This window comes from Struthio camelus, chromosome 1 (assembly GCF_040807025.1).
Source record: "Struthio camelus isolate bStrCam1 chromosome 1, bStrCam1.hap1, whole genome shotgun sequence".
Taxonomy (NCBI): domain Eukaryota; kingdom Metazoa; phylum Chordata; class Aves; order Struthioniformes; family Struthionidae; genus Struthio; species Struthio camelus.
Genome location: NC_090942.1, coordinates 192906399 through 192926714, shown reverse-complemented (window position 1 = coordinate 192926714; position 20316 = coordinate 192906399). Strand labels below are relative to the sequence as shown.

At 38.3% G+C, this 20316-nt stretch overlaps 1 long non-coding RNA gene across 3 annotated transcripts; it reads left to right on the top strand.

Annotated features, from left to right (window-relative positions):
• The first annotated feature begins 709 nt into the window (after nt 1–709).
• Nucleotides 710–19780, top strand: LOC138065582 (uncharacterized). 3 transcript variants are annotated; one of them, XR_011138624.1, is made up of 4 exons: nt 710–5183; nt 8007–8067; nt 16745–17032; nt 19278–19780. It is a non-coding gene; the product is annotated as an uncharacterized lncRNA (long non-coding RNA). The 3 variants fall into 3 exon arrangements; XR_011138621.1 differs by lacking the exon at nt 19278–19780 and adding an exon at nt 17974–19271; XR_011138623.1 differs by lacking the exons at nt 8007–8067; nt 19278–19780 and adding an exon at nt 17974–19271.
• The last annotated feature ends 536 nt before the right edge of the window (nt 19781–20316 follow it).

Genomic DNA, 20316 nt, shown 5'->3' with positions numbered 1-20316 from the left:
TTTTCCTGAAGTGGATTAAGAAGCGCTTGTAAACCTCTCTGCCCAGAGACTCTGAGATCAGTAACCTTCTGCACAAGTAACAAACTACTGTGCAAAGGCCACAGCAGTTGACAGAAGCAGGTTTTGAAATTAGCCCCTATTATTTTAAAAACAAATGTTGTGTTTCATGTCAGAGGTTTTCAGCTGAGCAAAAGTCAGATTACAAAATAGTTTTGAAATAAACATCTGCATACCTTTAGTCTCTCTAACCAGACACCTAACTGTCCCATTTCTGGTCCATGTCTCCTCAAGTTATTTTATGCACTACTGATAATCAAGCCTAGAGCTTCACTGTAAATAAGCAGTCAGCTTGGCAATGGACAAATGCTTTATGAACATTTCACAGTTTATTAATACAGCTAATGTCATTCCACAAAAACTAATGCTCTACAAGAAAATTCTACATCCAGCTTTCGGCATACGTTTCCATTTCCTTGAAGTATGGGAGACACCTTGGCATAACGTAGCAGCACATAATGGTTTGTGGGTTTTGAAAAGGTGCAGGCCATATTGTGCTGCCTCAAAAATACAAGGATTTCATCACCCTGAAGAGAAATATCACAAATTAGTCAATTGTGTGATCCTGATGTCTGTCATACTTTAGCAGCACGTAAATATTGGTGTTAAGACTGTAAATATCTCCAGTATTAACTGTGCTGCTGAAGTAAGGCAAGTCACTTCTGCCTGTGAGTCATAGGAAAGGACATTTGAGATACTTCCTGAAGCTTTTTTCTTGCTATTATCTATCTGTTGATTGTTCATGAACATTTTCGGGGCTTTTGTTTTTATTTTCATCTGTTCTGTATCCATTTTTTAGGACTTGATGGTACATCTAGAATTGGTGCTTGTGTTGTTTTAAATACTTTGGTTTGCATGAATGCTGAATTAATTGAGGACCTATCTGCCTACCCCTGACTAACAATTAGTGCTGTGGTAAGTATATAAAATCATTATAAAAACTGAATTACTTTAAGTATTGGTAGAGCTTTGTTAAAACTCTCCTAATTAAAATTATGTTCATTTTTACAGCACTTTCTTAATGGATGGAAACTGGAAAGCGTTTCATCGTATTTTCAGCAAATTGTGCACAAAAAGCAAAAATGTCTTCCAAAATTATTATTAGCAAAATATAATGAAATGTTAATTTCATTTCTTAAACTACAGTGGTTACAGAGGGGTAACTATTTTAGGTTTATAAATTTAAACTATATAACTGATTGTGAATGCACTAACTTTTTTCTCATTTTCCATGAATATGTTTCTTTTGTAGGAGAATCTTTCATTGAGATGATTGAAACTGCTGCAAAAAGAATGGAAATTTCATAGGCTCCTTTTCTTTTAAAAGCAGCATGCAAGAACTGTGTGGTGAGTCAAATGTAGACTAATGGTTATGTAAATGTCTCTAATTTTAGATACAGTCAAGATCTGAAAGAAAGTGTGTTTCCTTTTAAGATTTTATTTTCTTCACTACCATGACTCAGTATCACTTGCTAATCTAGTTTTATTAGCGCTATTACATCTTACCATTAAAATATATGCCCATCTTAAATAAGTTTCTTACAACCTTAAGTTTATGCATCATATATATGTTTTAGAAGTAAAGCAAAAAGCTTATCTGCATTGGGGATTTGTTTTGACTTGAGGCTTCCGTGGACTGCTACTGATGTAATTGCACAGGTACAAAAACATGATGTAGGTGAATATGAATCTAAGTGGTTTTTTTGTAGTTCATAAATTTGCATTATTTTACCATGTAGCATTTCAGCTGATGTCCACACTAGTAAATATAAAAATTTCCATCTGCCCCTGCTATGGATTTGAATTTGTAAAATTATAATGGCTAGAATTTCCAAGTCAGTTCAAACCTAAGCACTTCTCAAGAGTAAAGCTATCCAGTATTAGTCCACAGTTTTTCATAAAGTAACCAAGCTTCTGTGTGTCCATTTACCTAGGACAGGTCACTTAAGATACCTGGCCAAAATGAGGCTGACTACTCAAAAAAAAAAAAAAAAAAAAGCTATCTGGCTGAAAGTTGGATAGCTTTCTCATGGAGGCTTCTTTGAGTTGCAGTATGTTCTATAATCATTTGCTACTAAGGACCTTCAAAAGCATTTCAGCTCTTTGAGAACTTAGAAATGAGTGGAAGTGCCAGACTCTGAATTCTAAAAGAAAAAGGCATTACTCTTCCACTATTCTTCTCTCTTTCAAGATCACTGTTTTTTTTGCTAGTGCACTGCAGACACTGGTATTTGGAGCAGATCATCCACCCTGTTACTCTGGTAGAGCCAGTGTTTTCATGTGTCTAGGCTTTCTCTCAGAGACTGGTTGAGAGCAGATGTTAATCTAAAAAGCTAGTGAGAGTGTTCTGAGCATATGCAACAAGTAGGCCTATCTGCATCACTTGGTCAAAATCCAGTGGCCCAGCTATTTATTCCTGACCGCTTGCTTGTGCCAGCGCAAGCATTCACGTGCAAGGTGAGAGAGAGTGCTCCCTCAGTCTGGTTAACACAAACTCCATGCCGTCCCAAGGCAGGGGCTGGCAGGGAGTGGGGGAAAGAGCGGGGAAGGAAGAGGGAGAAGGTTGGACTGGTTTGTTTGGTGGCTGTGACAGCTTGTGACCATTTGGTGAGATGACAGAACTACAATTTGAGAATTTGCAGAAGTAGAGCTCAACTGAGGAAACAAAGTCCCAGGCTGAATTTCTTGTCAAGAATATGACTTCAAATTTTTGTGAAGTCCTGCTCCATATTATTCAATTTCTAAACCTTTGAAAAAAATCATATTCCTTGCTAATGTTTAAGGCAATGATGAACTATGCAACTATATTTCCCAGGGACTGCCTGCTCGGGTAAGCCTGTAGCCAAATGGAACTCTTCCTGCAATTGCAGCTCTGGATTCCTCTGGATTTTGCATGGGTTGAGAAAAGGAGGCTCCCTATTTTCAGTTTAGGTGCTTATTTTCTGCTAGGCTTAGGAATTGTAGAGGAAGAAGTTCCTTAATTCATATAAGAGGGAAACAAACGGCAGGCCTGCTTGGAAATAAATGTGAGAGTACTAGCTCTATAGGAGTGAAGGCAACCAATGAGAGCAGCATGTCTGAGGCTCCGATATTGAAAGACTGAAGTTGGGAACTGATAGGGGAAGGACAGAGCTGATAAACTGGGAAGATCAAAAGAACAGGACAAGTTACTTGTTTGTTTCTTTTCTTGAAATTGAAAGAAGCAGTAACCTTGCGAATGGAATCTGGCCTGAGGCAAAGAAAACACAAGCCAGGCTCGCCCACCTCAGATCGCCCCTTGCCTTCACTAGAGTGCTCTGTACTGCAGAGCCAGAAGGGAGCGTGAAGGCTATTAAGTCTTAGCTTTCGCTATCATATGTGAAATCGACTGGCAAATCCAGGGTTTTGGAATTTAAGGGAGAGAATGTTTTGGTGGGGGGGAACCCTGGTAGTTAAACTGTAGGAATTAAAGGACATTAAGATTGCAAAATGAAACACTGAGAAGTTAAGATTGTGCAATCTTAAATTTGCCCCCTTATGTTAGTGTGCTGTTATGAAATCTTCATGATCATACAGAATATTTAATAACCTAATGAATAGGATTGACTGCCGAGTTAGGAGAGATGTTTGTGGGTTGTGCAAGTAAAAAGTCTCACTCATCTGCAGGTGCTGCAGAAATTTGTAAAAGAAATTACTTATGAAATGGGACCAAAGAGTGCAGGTAGAGAAAACCATGACCTCATGGTAATGTCAAGTGAGGAAAAAAAACCTTAACAAGAATTGGTTGTGATACTTACTTTTCTGCCTGTGTTCCTGTATGATGCTAAACAAATTCCTAGCCCATTTTTGCATAGTGTGTATTTATATTCCTCATTTGAAAGATGTTTAGCTTAAGAACTTCTGGTCTGACAGAAGCACTGACTGTTGGTATTTGCAGCTGAGCTTCTTGGAAGTTGTAATTTGGGTTAAAACACTATGTAATGTTATGTCTGTTGACGATGATCTCCTAAATCTTGCCTCAAACTCTTCCATGCTTTTTACTTTAATTTCTGCACTTCCATCTTGCATTTAAAATAGGGATAATAAGCACTTATCTTGAAGGGCTGTTGTAAAACAAATAAAAAACCGGTTTTGTTTAGTAGCTGTGCTATAGTGATGAATTTCCTTATGGATTTTTCTATGGCATTTATTAATTCGGATCTCAGAGTAAGAGGTAAGTATTGTGCACCTTTTAAAGGACAGATCAGCAGTCAATTTTCCTTGTTACCTACTCAAGCCGAGAAAATCAGAGTTTCCAAGTTGTTGGTTCATGGTCTGTTTGTCCCTTTGTGTGCACCCCAAGATACTCTGATCTCTGTTCTATCTTGTCACAGATGCATTTTGTTTATATAGCTATTATAATTAAAGATTAGTTAAATCCATTTTTGGAATGGTATTTCGTGAGTATTGCCTTCGATATTTTGCAACATCTTTTATATATTAAAAGTAATGTTCATGTTTGGACTTCTTAGGTAAATACACTGTAAAATATGCCAAATTTATACAGAGATCTAACTAGTTCTTTCGTTCTGTCACATAAATTCTGACATGTACAATATTAAGCGGTGCTGCTTTAACAATGTAAAATGAGTTAAACCCATGTCTTTATCATTTGTACAAGTCCTTGTTCTTCAAATTTCGTAGTACTACATATTGCACTGACAATGGTTCTGGCCTTAATATTCATGATATCGAAATCTGAATTTTTCACCTTTTCCCTTAATCATGATGTCTTGTTAAATATTGGGGGAAGTCTTTCCTAATCAGGTAGCAATAGTAGCAGTATTCCATGAAATTTGAAATGTTTAGACTCCATTCGTGTTCTCTGTCACCACCTCCTATCACAGAAGTCACAGGGAATGATTGATAGTAATATATCTGAAGTGGTGAGCTGCTATTTTACCAGTTTAACTCAAAGAAAAGCAGAAATTCTTTGTTTAAAAAAAAAAGTTTGAAATGTATTTGAAGGAAAACTTCAATGTCTGGCATATATCTAAATCTCCTTTCTAAGCTGGCAGTTGTACGTGCATATCAGAAGAAAATGTTTGAACTGTAATGGGGAAGATGCAATAGCACAAGTGACATTGTTCATCTCTTTCTGAGTCGAGGTTGGTATCACTTTCGTATCACTTTCATCCTAACTTAACCAGTTTGTTTCTGGTAGAAGTCTTTTTATGGTTTTCAGATGTAACAACTCAATATTTTCCATATTTGACTTTTTTGGAATAGTTCTGTGTTAATAAAAACAAATTAAGTTTATCTAATGTTGCCTCTGTCTCTTAATGTAAAATTTGAACCCTATATTGAACATTTTTGAAAAGAACAAATGAATTATAGTAGCATTTATCCAATGTGAGTGTTCAGTCTTAAGTCTACAGTGGTGACTAGCTAGATGCTGACTGAGTCTAAACTCTTCTTTACTTATCGTCTTTTAAGAATCGGGAATAATATTATATCCGTTAATATTTTCTTCTACTATTTATAACCATAGGAGACAGTCGTAGATAAAAAGTTGCAGATCTCCCTAAGAGTTTTTGCAGGACAAGTTTATGGCTTTATTAGCCATAAAGGAATCTTCTATCAGCAACTTCTATGCTGTTAAATTTCTGGGTTTAAAAATACAACATTTTGAAACCTTTTGTAAAACACTCCAAAAACTTTTAAGTGTTAAAATCTGAACTACATAAGGCATAAGTTACAGAGTATAAAGCTTTTCTAAAATATGCCAGTTTTTAATATTTCATTGAAATAAAGACAAAGAAAAAGCATCAGAGATTATTTTATTGGACCAGCTAACCTATATTATTGTTGACCATTCTATGATTTAATAGTTCTGTGGTTCTTAAACCAGACCAGTTTGGAGCTGACAGGGTCTTCCTATTCCCTTCAGTATTATCCTAGCTCTTATGTTTTCATGGTGGTTTCACCAAATGACTTTGGGTTAGGTTTTTTGGTGAGCTCAACTATCTGAATGTGCTTGCTGTGTGAGCTGCAGTGCTGGCAGCAGGGAAAAGTTCCCGCCACTCTGAGAAAGGCAGTCCAGACTCAAGGTGCATTTCCACATAGCTTAAATCCATGTAAGGAACGTTCAGAGCCTTACTCTCCTTTCTTAACCCTCCTACAGACATATTTTTGCTTATCTGTTCTTAAAATTCTACAAAGGAGGTGACAACATCTGGCCCATGTCTTTTATGTGCAGTGTAAAATCTACAAGATTAACTGCTTGCATAGTGTGTGTGCTAGGACAGGAGCTTGTAGGCTTCGGAAAGGTTCAATTTGTATTTTGTCTCTGTAAGTGTCCATGTTCTACATGTGCTCTAACCATAGCTGGGAGGAGACAGAAAAGAAATAACAGATATTCATATGATCCATTGAAAAAGCGATACAACCTCAGAATGAGTTTTTTTCCTCCCACACTGCCTCAGATGGCACAAGGTTAGTTTGCGGAATTCCTAAAGAAAATCCCCTAAGCTCTCCCTAAGGAGAGCTTTTCAGAGACTTCATTCTTTTGTAGGCCTATCAATAATGAATGTATAGCTGTGCAGAACTTCACTTCTTTTAAGAACCCCATACCATAACAGAAGTGCCGGGAGTAGACCCTGTGAGAGAGCCACAGGAGTCTTTGAGTCATCTGTTTGTAGTAGAGATATCACCTTACGCACAGTGATAAGAAATGGAGAGCTGTTTCAAAGAAACTGTATGAAAAGTAGAGCCAAATCAAATTTATTAGCCTTTTTGAGAAAGGTAGTTCCAAGCGTGGTATTCCAGTAACTCTGACATAGTTGTTACTTTTAGGGGAGAGGATAGTTTAGGACGTGCAACTGGAATCCCTAATTTGCTGTGGGTCACCTTATTGTCTTGTACTCTTGTTAATCTAGAAACACCTGAATTAAAAACATAGTCCCTGGTTCACTACTTTAAACCATGCCTGTGTGGTACTACAAAATGATTTGTGAATTACTAGCTGATAAGTCTTGAATACTTCTTCCACATCTGAATTTAATTTGCAGAACTAAAAATATTCACATTTCTAAATCTGAACCTAAAGCAACAGGCTATGTTATAACAAAGTGTTTTTGTTTCATACTATGACTGCAGAGTTCCTTTTGCATATACATCACCTTAAGGAAGTTAATACACACAATATATCAAAGTTTACCCCTTATTATTGTCTGTATCATCTGTAAGCATACATTGCTGTTCACTTTTCACAATATGGACACTGACCAGTACAGTACTTGACTGCAGCTACAAAAAGATAATGAAGTATTTGTTCCTTGTGTGCTTCTGTTTGACTTACTGTCCTCAGTCTTCTAGAAGTTTTGCACTTGCAGGTCTGCTCCTCTTATTGTATTCAGTGGAAATTCTAATTTTTAAAGCCTCACTTCTGCAAACTGAGCTGAATGGAGTTCCCATCACACTATTTAATGATACTCTCTGCAATTATCACAAAGATAGAAGTTCCCTTTTGAATTATTTTTTGATTTCCTACGTGAAACTTTGATTAAAAACAGAGATATTTTCTGCTCAGCTTTGTCTTATGTTCCCAAGCTGTATTCTGTAAATTTGCAAGGAGACTTGCAGAACTGCCAGTTGTTGTTCATGTATTGACCTGCAAGGTGATGCAACGCAACTTCTGTTAAATTAGATTTTTCCTAGATCCATCATCAGTTCACTTGGAAGGGGAAAAAGCTTAAGAGAAGGAAAAACTAAAAGTAAGTCTCAAAAGCAGGAACAAACAGACTAACTGTTTCCTAGTCTACTTCTTGCCTTCAACAGAAGATTAATACATACATACAAAATGAACACAAAAATGCTAGTACAGAAATAACTTCTTAGCGTACCAAAACAGCTGTGACACACCTTTCATATCAAGGCAAATGATGTGAATGTCTCCCATTTTTCTAACGAGCAATTTCTGCTGTTTTCAGATATATTTAATGCATTTGTAGTGGTATCAGATGAAGACAAAAAAGAGCTGCCGTTTTGGAGGTATGAAAGCTATATAATAACCTGTGCAACTACAAGTTTTAGATAGGGAGTGTGCTTGCCTGAGTGGTAGGTTACACAATCAGAAAAAGGATTTTGCTAAAGATTCATTAACATCGTGTAGCCAGACAGCCCCCTGTTGGTTGCATTGTTGTGGAGGTTTCAGGAATGAATTGTACTTCAACATTTCGTTGGGCTCAACAAGTGTAGTTGGGGGAGGAGATTGGGGGGGTTTATTCCCCTATCTCAAAAAAAAAAAAAAAAGTTTATGTGCATTTGTGAAAGTTACCTTTGAATCAAACGTTGTCCCTTTTGTGGACAAAGTAAATGTCAAAGCTTCATTAATAGAGAATCAACCCTGAGTTTCTTAATGTCCTTACAGAAGCCTATTTTTAGAGAGCTGTAGTGAAGATACAGAACGGTACTGTGTCCTTGTGATTAAAACTTAAGACTAACATAGCTTAATATCATACTTACAGCCTGGCTAATGCAAAGCATTTAGATGAACTTCTGGCAAAAATGCAGGTGAAAGATTTTGAAACAGCAGTTTGTGAGCTAGCCATATATAGGCTCCAGCCCTATTTAAAAAGAGAAACTCTCTTTCAAGCATGTCTACTAGAGCTTCTGCCATTTAACAAGGTGTGCTTTTACCAAGAGGCTTGTTTTTTGTTCCTCGCTTCAGCCTCTTCTTACGTATGCAGGTTAAGTTACTACTAGCACAGCTAGCTTTTATCCGAAGCTGGTTACTTCCAGATTGTCTTTTCCAGTGTGTACGCCTTGTTCTTCAAAAGGAATAGCTATCTAAAATATTGGAAAACCGAGAGATATGTAATAAGTATTTTATTTTTCAAGTGTTTATAAAGGAGACCAGAAATCTGCCTTGTAACAGCCACTGTATATCCAGGTGGCAATGGGGTAATAGGTACTGTATGAATGTGTGCAAGCAGTTTTTGTCTGTAAGCTGACAATGTATCCAGGCTTAACAGGCACTGTTTATGTGGGAAATCTCTGACCCAAGGAAAGTCTTTTTTCTGTATTTTCGCAGAGGCACAGAGTCTTCTGCTCAGAGATAAATGATACAGAGATGTTTTCTTGCTGCATCAGATAGGGTCTGGGTTTTAAAAAACTCATCTTCATTTGAAAAATTGGACTTGTGGCTACAAATCAATTCTATGTTCGTATCTGGCTGTAATAGTATTAGCAAGACTGACATGAGAGTTAGTCTTCAACTACAATACAGGATGGAAGATTAGCATGATGCTAGGAAAGCCAAAGTGCTTAAGGCCTCTGTTTCTTTCTCTCCTTCCCCTTCAGTAAACCATTAAAAGATTAATTGTAATCCAGTATCTTATCACACTTGGCAAAAGCAGTAGATAGTAAGGACGCATACTGTGATTAGAAAGGGGGAGTGGGAAAGACGAGGAGAGACCAGAGATCACTAATAAAAATGAAATTCATCAGAAGAGTTTAAGAAAGTGGCTGAAGCACTCTCAAGCCCGGGGGATTCACCTAAGAAACAGAAAACCTGGGCTTGAGGTCCTTCAGAAGAAGCCTGAGAGGATTTGAGTTCACATCTGCTCCCTAGGAAAGTGCCTAGTGGGAGCAGCCCACAAAAGCTCCTCATCTTGATTTTAAAAAAGAATAGAAAAGTCAGAAAATGGTTTTGTTTAAAGGTTGGTGGCAGTGATAACTAGTTACTTTACCAGATGAACAAAAACTGCAGTTAGGATTTCAAAGGCTATTGGAGTTTGTTTTTATTGGACTCTTTAATTCCATGCAAGTGTGATGTTCTTTTCATAAGATATTTGCTGAAGTAACAGCAAGAAAAGCATACAGTAAATATAATAAGTAGCCTTTAAAACAAGCTAAAGAAATACCTTATGTTGCCAGCAGATGAACAATGAGATAGCTAAATATTTGTGAATCGGGTCACAGAACAGTTCCAACTTTTTCTCCTTTAAGGAGTGGCTACTTACTCCATTTGCAAATTATGGTTAGACTTTAAGACTCCCTCAACGCTCTTGGAGTATCTGTGTAATTTGAGTTTCCTTCAAGTAATTCTAGTAGCTCAGGACATGCAAGTTACTTGCAAAGCTGTGATATTGTGACCCCGTTATTTTATGCTTATTCAGGCGTAAAGTAGCCTGAGTAAGGCACTACCTTACTCTATGAAAATATCCTTAATCAGTTTCCTCTAAAACTAGCCCAGCTGTTTGATCTGCACTGTTTTCTCTGAATGTTTAGCTATGAGCAGTTGTCCGGTCTAGAGCAGTTGGTATTTTTAGTGGCAATTGACAAATTCTGATCTGTATCTCCACTTATTCACATTTATTTCAGAGTTCTTGTAAAAATAGCATCTGGTCCTGGTGATTTACAGTGTTTGAGTTTCTCAAGCTGCCCATAATCTCTTCCTTTGAGACTTCTAGGGCTGGTTAAACTACTCTGATTTCCCACAAAGCATGCCCTTGGGAGAGGAATTTCTCTGTCACCCTCTATATTAAAAACAAATTATTTTTCTCTAACTTCTCTAATTTTGTCAGTTTCTTTCATCCTCTTCTTGGTACTCCATAGAGAAAGATAAACAAAAAAAAGCCTGGAATCTAATGTCTTCAGAAATACTTGTGGTTCTTCTCTACGTGTGTTTGTGCAGTTGTACATATGCACAGCATTCAGCCATCAGTACCTGTGTATGTGATAGCCGTGTACTGAAGAGTGTGTTTCAGCAGCACCTGTGAAAGCAATAACTGTTTATCTCCATCCAAGGGCAGTGTTAATCCCTCCATCCCCTAGGTCTTCAGACTGCTGGTGGCTATGAATGGAGTTTTTCATTAGCCTGTTGTATACTAGCTAGCCTTCTATTATTCACTAATTTATACTTAAATTAAGTCTTAAATAGCTGTTAAGATTGGATTTAGTTTTGGAAATTCTAGCATTTCTGTTATTTTCCTGTTGGAGAAACTGCTTTCAGCTAGGAGGAATTCCGCATCATGGGGGCCCATGAATGAGCCCACGAACCTCCCTAGCCTTCAAAAACTGTTCATTGTGTAACGCAGTGGTGCCATTAAAGACTGTTCACATAAGATACATTTAACTTAATTTGATGAGCAGTACATGAAAGATGAATTATTTTTTCCAAGAAGACTGAGCAAGCAAAACATCTTGCCTCAAGATGTCACAAGTGCTGCAGGCACCTGGCCTCCAGTTCCAGTCTGCCTGAGCAGAAACACTGAGAAAGACCAGAACTCTCTTGCTGTTCCCACTTCTTGGCTTAGACTGTCAGCAAGCCTCCTAACAAGGATAGAATCTGATTAGCAGGTGACAAGGAGCAGAACATTTGCAAAACAGATCCCAATTTTCTACTTGTACATAAATTCTCCTGAAGTAAAGCACAGCTCACATCTAGCAACACTAGGCTGTTCTGAGGCAGACTTGGAATTACTTTGTATATTTCATGCGTTCAATAGCCGTGTTGCTAGAGCAGAAATCATCAGTGACAATGACAGTGGGAATTAATTTTGACGAGACTGAATCACAGGACCTTTGGATCCTTCAGCTGAAAGCAAACAGAGTAATCCAGCACTCCATTATCAAATCATGATCAAACCCACGCTTTATAAGCCTCCATGAAGGTCCAGCCTTCAGTACCGCTTCAACATTTCTCTACTTTGCTGGTCATTTTCTGTAGTTTCTATCAGATATCATTTTCTATAAGTTTCCAACATCCTGCAGGACTAGTTGCATAAAGAATATTCCTCTGCTCTGTCAAACTCAGAAGAGGACAGAGAGGTTCTTCCGTAAGATTTTCTCTGGCTGGACTTCCTACACTAGGTAGAGAGTTCAGGTGTTGTTCATACTATTGTAATTTATAGAGCTAGGGACTTACTGCATTTCTCTCTATATTCTTATTCACATTTCTTAAATGACAGGGATCCTTGAGATGTTTTCTAACCAGGTGCGATCCAGATCTCCGACTTCAGCCCATCAAAGAGAAAGCTTGTTGTTGCTGTAGCACCAGATGTCACAGTACAGTCTATGTGCACATTTCATCCTCTTTCTGTCACCAGATGGTACTTCCTAATTTATTATCACCTTCATCTGATGAGTGCAAAGCCTTATAAGATCTAATTGGCAGAACAGTTTTACCAAATACCAAAAACATTAAATGCAATCAGATTAGACTATAGTCTCACGACAGGGTTCTCTGGCAGGGAAGTTATCTCCAACAGCAAAAACTGACACCTAGAGCAAAAAAAAAAAAGTTTGATCTGTACTACAGAAGGTGCTACTACAGAAGCTGTCCCTCTGTAAATGAAGATCCCAGACTGCCTACAAACTATACGATCTAAATAGGGTGTTTGTAGTTAATATTTGTAAATATTGATTTAAAGTGATAAGATTGGCACAGACATCTAGGGAGGAATTTAGCTATGATGCAGTAGCAATCCATGTATAGCAATAATAACATTCCTGGAGACAACATCTCTATGAAGACAACATCTTTTAGGTTTCCTAAAGTACAAGTAGCTAGTAAATACTTTGTGATCTGCTTAGTATAGATATGATTCTGCAATACTCTTGTTAGGTCTCTGAGAGAGTAAAGACCCATTCCCAAGCACAGGCTTTTCAACTGTACAGACCTATAGGCCCGCCAGCAAAGCAACTAAATACTTAAAGAGAAAAAAAATCCTTACTTGTGTGCAGCACTCCGCCTGCTTCTTTCATTAGCATGGCAGCATCAGACATCACAGAGACAGACTTGCATATCCTATTTTAGTCACTCATTGACTCCATTCTCTTCCAGGCATTTTAATGGGAGCGCGTTAGGTCATTAGGGACGTTCTTTGCTTAGGGAAAAGAGATCCCCCTTACTCTTTCAAGAAAGGAGGAAAAAAGGATTGAGTTAATGCCTCAGTTCCCACACAGTGTTTGCTTTGCCCTGTCCCAGATCTCAGAGATGGGAATACACACCTCTGAAAGATCACATATAAAGTAATATTTCCAGCTAGCAGTTTTTCATCACCAAATTAAAATGCCATGCTCCGAATTTTCAAAATGGGCGTTCTCCTTTGTTATCCACCCAGCCCAAAGGAGTTATGAGGTGATCTTTGTAGTGGGAGTCATTGCCTCCAGTAGAAGATCTGCTCGCCTGTCATCACTTGCTTCAGGAAAACGGAAGCCCACGTCTTCATATCCTGAATGCTCTTCATATCCTGAACTCCTGTGACCTGTCATCAGAGCCTTCATTCATGGTTATATCTTGGTGCTGTGAGTAAACAAGAAGTCAGTATTGATCCCTCCACAGAAAAGAGTATCGAAACCGTAGCAGACTGCTGCTGCAATAGCTTATCTTGCATGACTTCATGGATGTTCAGTTTTTCTATTCAAACTCAAGCTTACCTAAGAAGTTGAGGAGAGCATGCATCAGACTTTGAGTAGCTAAGCACTACAGACTGCTACAGCACAGCTTCTTAGGCAAGCTATAGCCAAAAGAGCAGTTACACAACCGTCCCTGTGCCTGTTAGTGCATCTTCCAGAAAAGGTTCTCCATAGAATTGCTGAAACAGTAGATGAGTCTAGCAAAAAGCTTATCTTTTGCCCATCCTTTTCCACATGCATCCATAAGGATTTGGGGACTCCATTTGAACACTAGTGAACTCTGGATTGCACCATCATACTTCACTGGTCAAAGAAAGCTCTTCTTGAATAATGACAGACAACATCGTTAGGGATGAAGGCTCTGCTTTGCCTAAACAAAGGCAGGAGAAGGATCTCAGTTATGCCAAGGGCCATGCCGTTACAATTTTTCATTTAGGCTTGTGACAACGTTGCCATAATAGTCATTAAGCCATTAATGTGTTCCAAGGATCCACGTTATACTGGACCATCTTTAGAAGATAATGTTTTGAACAATCATAGGTACCAAAAGAAAATTATATGGCTTAAGAACCTGTTTGCAAACACGGAAAACAGATAATCTAAAACGTTCTGCACTAGAAGAAGATGGATTTCTCATTTTTGAAGCCTAGGTTTACTGCCGTCAGTACTGTAACTTGAGTTAAAACAAAACAAAGGCCACCAACAGGAAGTATCCAGTTTAACAGAGGCATGTAACCTAAGCACTGCCAAAGTAATGCTGGCCTTTGGATTGTTAAAGTTTGTCTGTTCAGCCACCAAAATGTTGGCTTCTGTTTACAGGTGTCATGTATCAAAATGATCAACCCATCGAACATCTGGATGCTGCAGTGTTTCACTTCCTAGCACAGATGTAAGATTGACTTCTGAGAGGGAAATTTGGTTCTTCAGATATGCACAAAAAATGCAATATAAGATGTTCTACATATTTACTTACCTAGGCAAACTGGAAAAAATAAATGTCCCTATGGCTTCAAGAATATCTAAATCTTCCATCTAAGTTGTTTTGTGCCTTTTCCGAGTTCCTTTAGCAGCTATCACCCACTAATTCATTCACCCATATAAGATCTTCTGGTTTTCTTTATCTGATGGTGTTGAAATTTCTGACAGAACTGTTAACTGTCCTCCCTTCAGTATAATAAATTGTCTCTGTTTGGTTCCACAAAGGCAGTGACTCCAGCTGAGTTCCATCCCTTGACTCCCTCTCTCTTTCCCTAATGGGGAAAAAAGGGAATTTGCTTTCATCTGTGGATCCCTGCACTTCCTTAAAGCGTAGCCTTTTCCTACACGCCACCAGTGACCAGGCCTAGGAGCAAGCCAAAGAAGTAGTAAAAAGGCATAAACATTAATGGAGAGAAGGATCAGCATGAGCGCTAGTTATTGTACAATACAGCACTGTGAAAGAAATGAAATGTCAATAATTATTTTATTATCGATTTGCTATCACCAAAATAAATAAATAAATAAAAAGCATAGAGCAACCATTTCAAATGGACCTGAATAAAAGCTACAATCTCCTTTTGAAATTTAAAGAAAATTCAGTTTCTGACTCCAAAGTCATTTGAAAATCCTAGAGTTGATGTTTCCAATCTGTAGTCTTTTTTTTTTCCAGTGTAGAATCAGGATGGAACAGTGTTGCAATGTTTAATTCTTAACAGTTTCAGCAAGCGCTCAACTGACTGTTGTAGCAGAAACTTGCTTAGAAAGCAAAGCACTAAATTCATTCTCTGAAGCGAATGTGTACACATTGCTGTTTCCAGTCTTTAGGGCTACATTTATCATCCTTCCAAACAGAAAGAAGCCACCAATTATTGAACCATTGCATTATAGATGTGTAGAAATGGAGTAAGAATTTTACACATCAGATCACACTTACAGATAAAACTTCAGGGGGTTATTTTAGCAGAAACTACACTGCAGTCTAGGAGATTGACATGCCTTTATGTTTTTAATAGATTTATTTGTATTTTATGCGATGACTAGTGATTTACATCCCACCCACCCATGTGAGAATATTCAGGGCTCCAGGCATATCTCCAGCCAGTTCCAGACTATTCAAATCATTGTTGGTCCATCTCTTCGCTAGTCACAACAAGGCATTCTGTGACTAATTATGGCCTGACTGCAGCAGGAGATGCAGCTTCAAAGAATGAGAATCTTCAGATGCTCTAGCAGTTCCCTTGGTTCCCACTTCTTTATTTATGTGGATTACATTGAGTTGACAGATTTAACTGGGCTGTTGAAGATATGGTCAAAGAAGTGGAGTCACTCCCTTCCCTTTTATTGTTTTCTGAAGACAAAACAGTCATACGCATCTGTCACTAGAGAGAGGAAGTTCTCCATCACTGGACTTGATTTGGTCTTTTATATGCTGTTTCAGTAGCATCTGGGAATAGATCAATATAATATTTGGTAGGGAGTTGTATTTCCTCATGATACACTGTAAATCTTTTATTGTAGAAACTCCCCTGCTTATTGTTGAAAATCAATAAAAATAAACCTTGTAAAGTTAAAACCTGGCAATGGTTCAGCACAAATCATAGGGAAAGAATAAGAGGCAATGAGTCTCCCTCCCCCCTCTTGGATAGTTCCCAGCTTGTTTCCCAATGAATATTCAATAACACTTTCCAGCAATCTGGGAACAAATTTTTTTCTGAATTATTCAAAGTTATGAACACTTTGTTGTGATCTCAAATGGGACTTCTAATCCACTCTGGCTGCTTTCAGGTACTGGACTCAGCTATGGATCAAGACTGACTATCACCCAGCCTGTGTGTTGGATATACTTATCCAACTTATCCCCTTCAGAGACAGGCAAAAGCACATCGTTAACCTTGCTCAGCTCAGATTAAATGAGTTATTTTTGAACATTGCAACAATGCTCAAAAAAACTAACCAAATAGGAAACTAATCAAAATAGGTTTAAAAAGGGGGGGGGGGGGGGGTGACAGCCTAACATGGAGAAAAGTTTCTACAAAGTTAGAACCCCTATTTGCTAGCACGTAGAAGCAAGACAGGATGCAATTACCCCAGCATAATTATTTTGCCCATACCTATTAATTCCTCATATACTGCATCTTAGGTTGGAGTTCTCTACTATTTTTATGAGATTCAACTATGCAAGGAAATGAAAAATATTTTGGAATTGTATAGTAAAGGAGAAAACTGTCCAGTACAAAGACCAGAGCTAAAGGATAGTCTTTTTTAGTCTAATCACTATATCAATCAAAATAGGTTTATTTAAACATCTATTCTTAATTAATTATAGAATCTTAGGAGCATCAACTGCTGAACATACAAGAGTTTCCAAAAATACTGAAAACTCTGAAGAATAATCATTTCGAAATCAGTACCCAAAGATTTTCCACTGTGGGGAGAATGGACAAAGAAAAGGAAAGTGGTTCATGTTGGACTCTCTCCTTCCTGCCATCAGCAGACTATTGAAAAATTCAGGTGGGAGATAAACCATGCGTCCTGGGAAGAGGTGACACAGTTTGGGAAGAAGCAGACAAAAAGCTATTTAAAACCACAAAAATGTAATCAATCACTGCCAAAGGTAAGTCAATACAGTGCAAGAGCAAGGGGGTGGAAAAAATGAAAATACTATCCTGTTGGGCAGAGGCATCATAAGACTTTATCGATAAAGCCCTTCATAGCCTTGAATAAAGAAATAAAAGATGAAATTCAACTATAAAGAAAAGTGGTTAAAATAAAAATGGAGACATAAGAGAAATGAGGTGATGCCTTCCTGCATCATCTGCAAATCTAGCAGCAAGCTGTCACCACTTTTTAGAAGATCTACTTGTCTCACGTACACTTTAGTAGATGTAGGACAGAATGACTGCATTATCTCACCATTTAGTTTCCTTCCCCTCTCGTGATCTTACTGTTCTGGGAGTTTACTTGGGTGTTAACAAGCAGAAGAAACTTCACTGTTCATGATACATTCAAAAGTGTCCTGGAGGGCTGTCTCATGCCTGCCTCTGCACTATAGCAGTCAATTTGCAGCATATCAGGCAGTGGAAGGGTTGGAAACTTTTACTAAATCAAAGGAAGAAAAAAAAAAGGCAAATAGAGCAATAAGTCTACTGCTGTCCCTGACAAATTCAGCAAAATCTTGAACCTTCCAAGGAAAGAGGAATTCTCTCAAGAAACTTGGCAATGACTGGAAGAAGCAAATTATTAAGTCAGCTGTCATAAGTTTCAATTTAGTTGGAGAAAATAGTCCAACTGTTACAAAAGCCCATTCCCATTTAGCCAAAAATACAGAAAAAGGGGTGAGAGATCAGAGTTCCTAGTTCTCTCCTATGCAAAAGCATCACCAAGTCACCTGCAATACACTTCTACTCTAGTAGAGATCGTACTGTGAGATAGTGGTTTACTCACTTGCCAAGACTTCTGAGAGGAAGCGCTCAGCTTAATACATAATCTGTTTCTGAGCAGAAGGCTTTTAAAATCACCCAGGCTCAGAGCTAATCTGGTTTCCTCCTTTTATAGGCAGCACTATTCATAATTGGCTTCCATTGGCCAAATTCACTTCTACTTGTACAGCCGTATCGGCTGTGGGACTGCACTGGTGTGAACTGCTCTGTTGGTGATACATGACAAGACCTGCTCTCTGCTGCGTCATTGCCTGTTTGGGACCTCAGAAGGGAAGACACAGGCATTACACTGGCAACTACTTCTAAATAACTGGCTCAATGCCTGCAGATGCTGCATACCACTCCAAAGAGGGCACAGAAACATTGTTACCCCGATGCAGCAACACTTTACACTGATGAAAAAAATCTTGCAAGGTGGAGGGCCATAGCTAACCAGCCTAATTGCAGATCCTCTTAGTAAGCTGATGCTATTTTTATATTCATTTGTAAGCAAACAAATGCACTTTCACCTCTGCCTCGGTTATTACTGCCGTTAACTTACAGCTTGAAGCTATTCCTGTGCTAAAACACCTGTAGCTCTGCTATTGCTGCTTTCACTGTTTGTACAGAGCAATTCAGGAAGGCACATTCCTTTGAGGAATCAGCTTAACACGAAATTGTCTTCATTTAAAAGTCATGGTTATCCTATTGAGAAGTTTCTGCAGGACAGAAACTATCAGGTTATTGATATACAGGCTTTCAAACTTACTTTAGCAACTGTCAGTTGGAAAACCAAAGCACTGTATAACATTTTAGTCACGATTCCTGCAGGTGCCTAAGTGATAGAAGGTGAAAGCTGCAGTTCTTCACTAAGCAAGAGTAAATGATAGAAGGACTTGGGAATCCAGACTTAATGACAATCATGTAATTCATTTTAAGAATATGCAGTCTCACAGTGCACTCTCACACAACATCAAGGCTGAGCACGTACAGGACACGAACTTATATTGCTATATTGTCCCATACGCAAAATATTAAGTTCATAGAATTATGTTTATGATGAATAAAAGTTAACCCATGAGGGGGATCAGAAACAGTTCATCATTAGCTCATGATAAGCTGTGCTAGTAGAACAGTTGTACTAAATATTCATTTTGCATTATGAAACATGAGTTAAGACATATGTTAAAATTCCCGGGGGGGGGGGGGGGGAGGGCTACAAATATTTGATTTTTTCATCCGCCTTATTAAAAAAAAATCTCAGACTGCTACAGCAATGAAAATAAACTCACTAATTGTGCAGTGGGTGAAAAACAGAGTGTGTTATTGCAAAGGGTTATGAAGCTAGTCTCAGTTGGCTTATGCTGCTGTTATCATTGATCTTTTAAATCATAAACATTTGAATACAAGTTCATGTCCATTTTCTTTTTTCTTTCCCAGTAAAAAGGTTTCACTTTCATCTTGTGTTTCTTGCCATTGTTGTTGGTAAGTCCCTTTCCTAAAACTACCCAATGCCGCTGAGTCATTCAATACTCACAATTATTGGTTTCAGTTTTATTTCAATTTGAGGGATGGGAACTTTTCTGGCAAGTCAGTAAACCTACTTCAAAAGGAGCTGATTGCTTAGCAAACAGGTAGCGTTGTCTTTGTAACAGAGCAATGTGTCAGGACAGTTGTCTCACACAGCTGGTCTGCTGCGTCACCCTAAAGCTGCCATCAGCAGCCTCAAGCACAAAGTCCACCTGTATTCTTTCTGTTACAGACAAACATTCATCACAGGGTGGGACGGTCCAGAGTCAGCACCTATAGCAGGCTTGGGATTTCAGGACAAGTCGGTGTAATGTGAAAACAGCCCTACAGCTGCCCTAATTTTTGGAAGAGACTAGTTTGGATTCCTTGCTCTTCTGGGTAGGGAAAGCTACACTGAACGCTTTATGTGGAATGTAATGCTGTGCAGATACCAAAGCTATCTTGCAGCCTGGAAATAAGAGAGCTGTGTTTAGTCCAGACCAACTAGTGCATTAATAAAACTGTTGTTAAGACAAATTAAAGAAAATAAGCCAAGGTCTAACAAAGGGCCCACGCTCAACACATCATTAACTTATTGATATTATTGACAAAATAATCCTGTTTGAACTGAGAGCATCGAAGCTTACATTCCACAGCATTTACTACACTATATAACGTTTAAGTACCTTATGAGATGTGGTCCCATAATCATGTTATTCTCAACCCAGAAAGCTTTAGAACAAGCAAGAGAACCCAGTTGTTGCTGTTGAACTTGTGTCAAGGTAAATTGCATTACTACTGGTAGCAAAAGAAAATAGATGTCTGATAGTGGCACAAACAGTCTGGTCCGCAAGAGATCACTGGAAATTCTAAGGGCAAGAAACAGAAGAGTGATTCTCACCACCCTCATCCATTTTTAAGTGCTGCAAACAAAGTAATAAATCCACACTTTAAAGCTAACTAAACACTA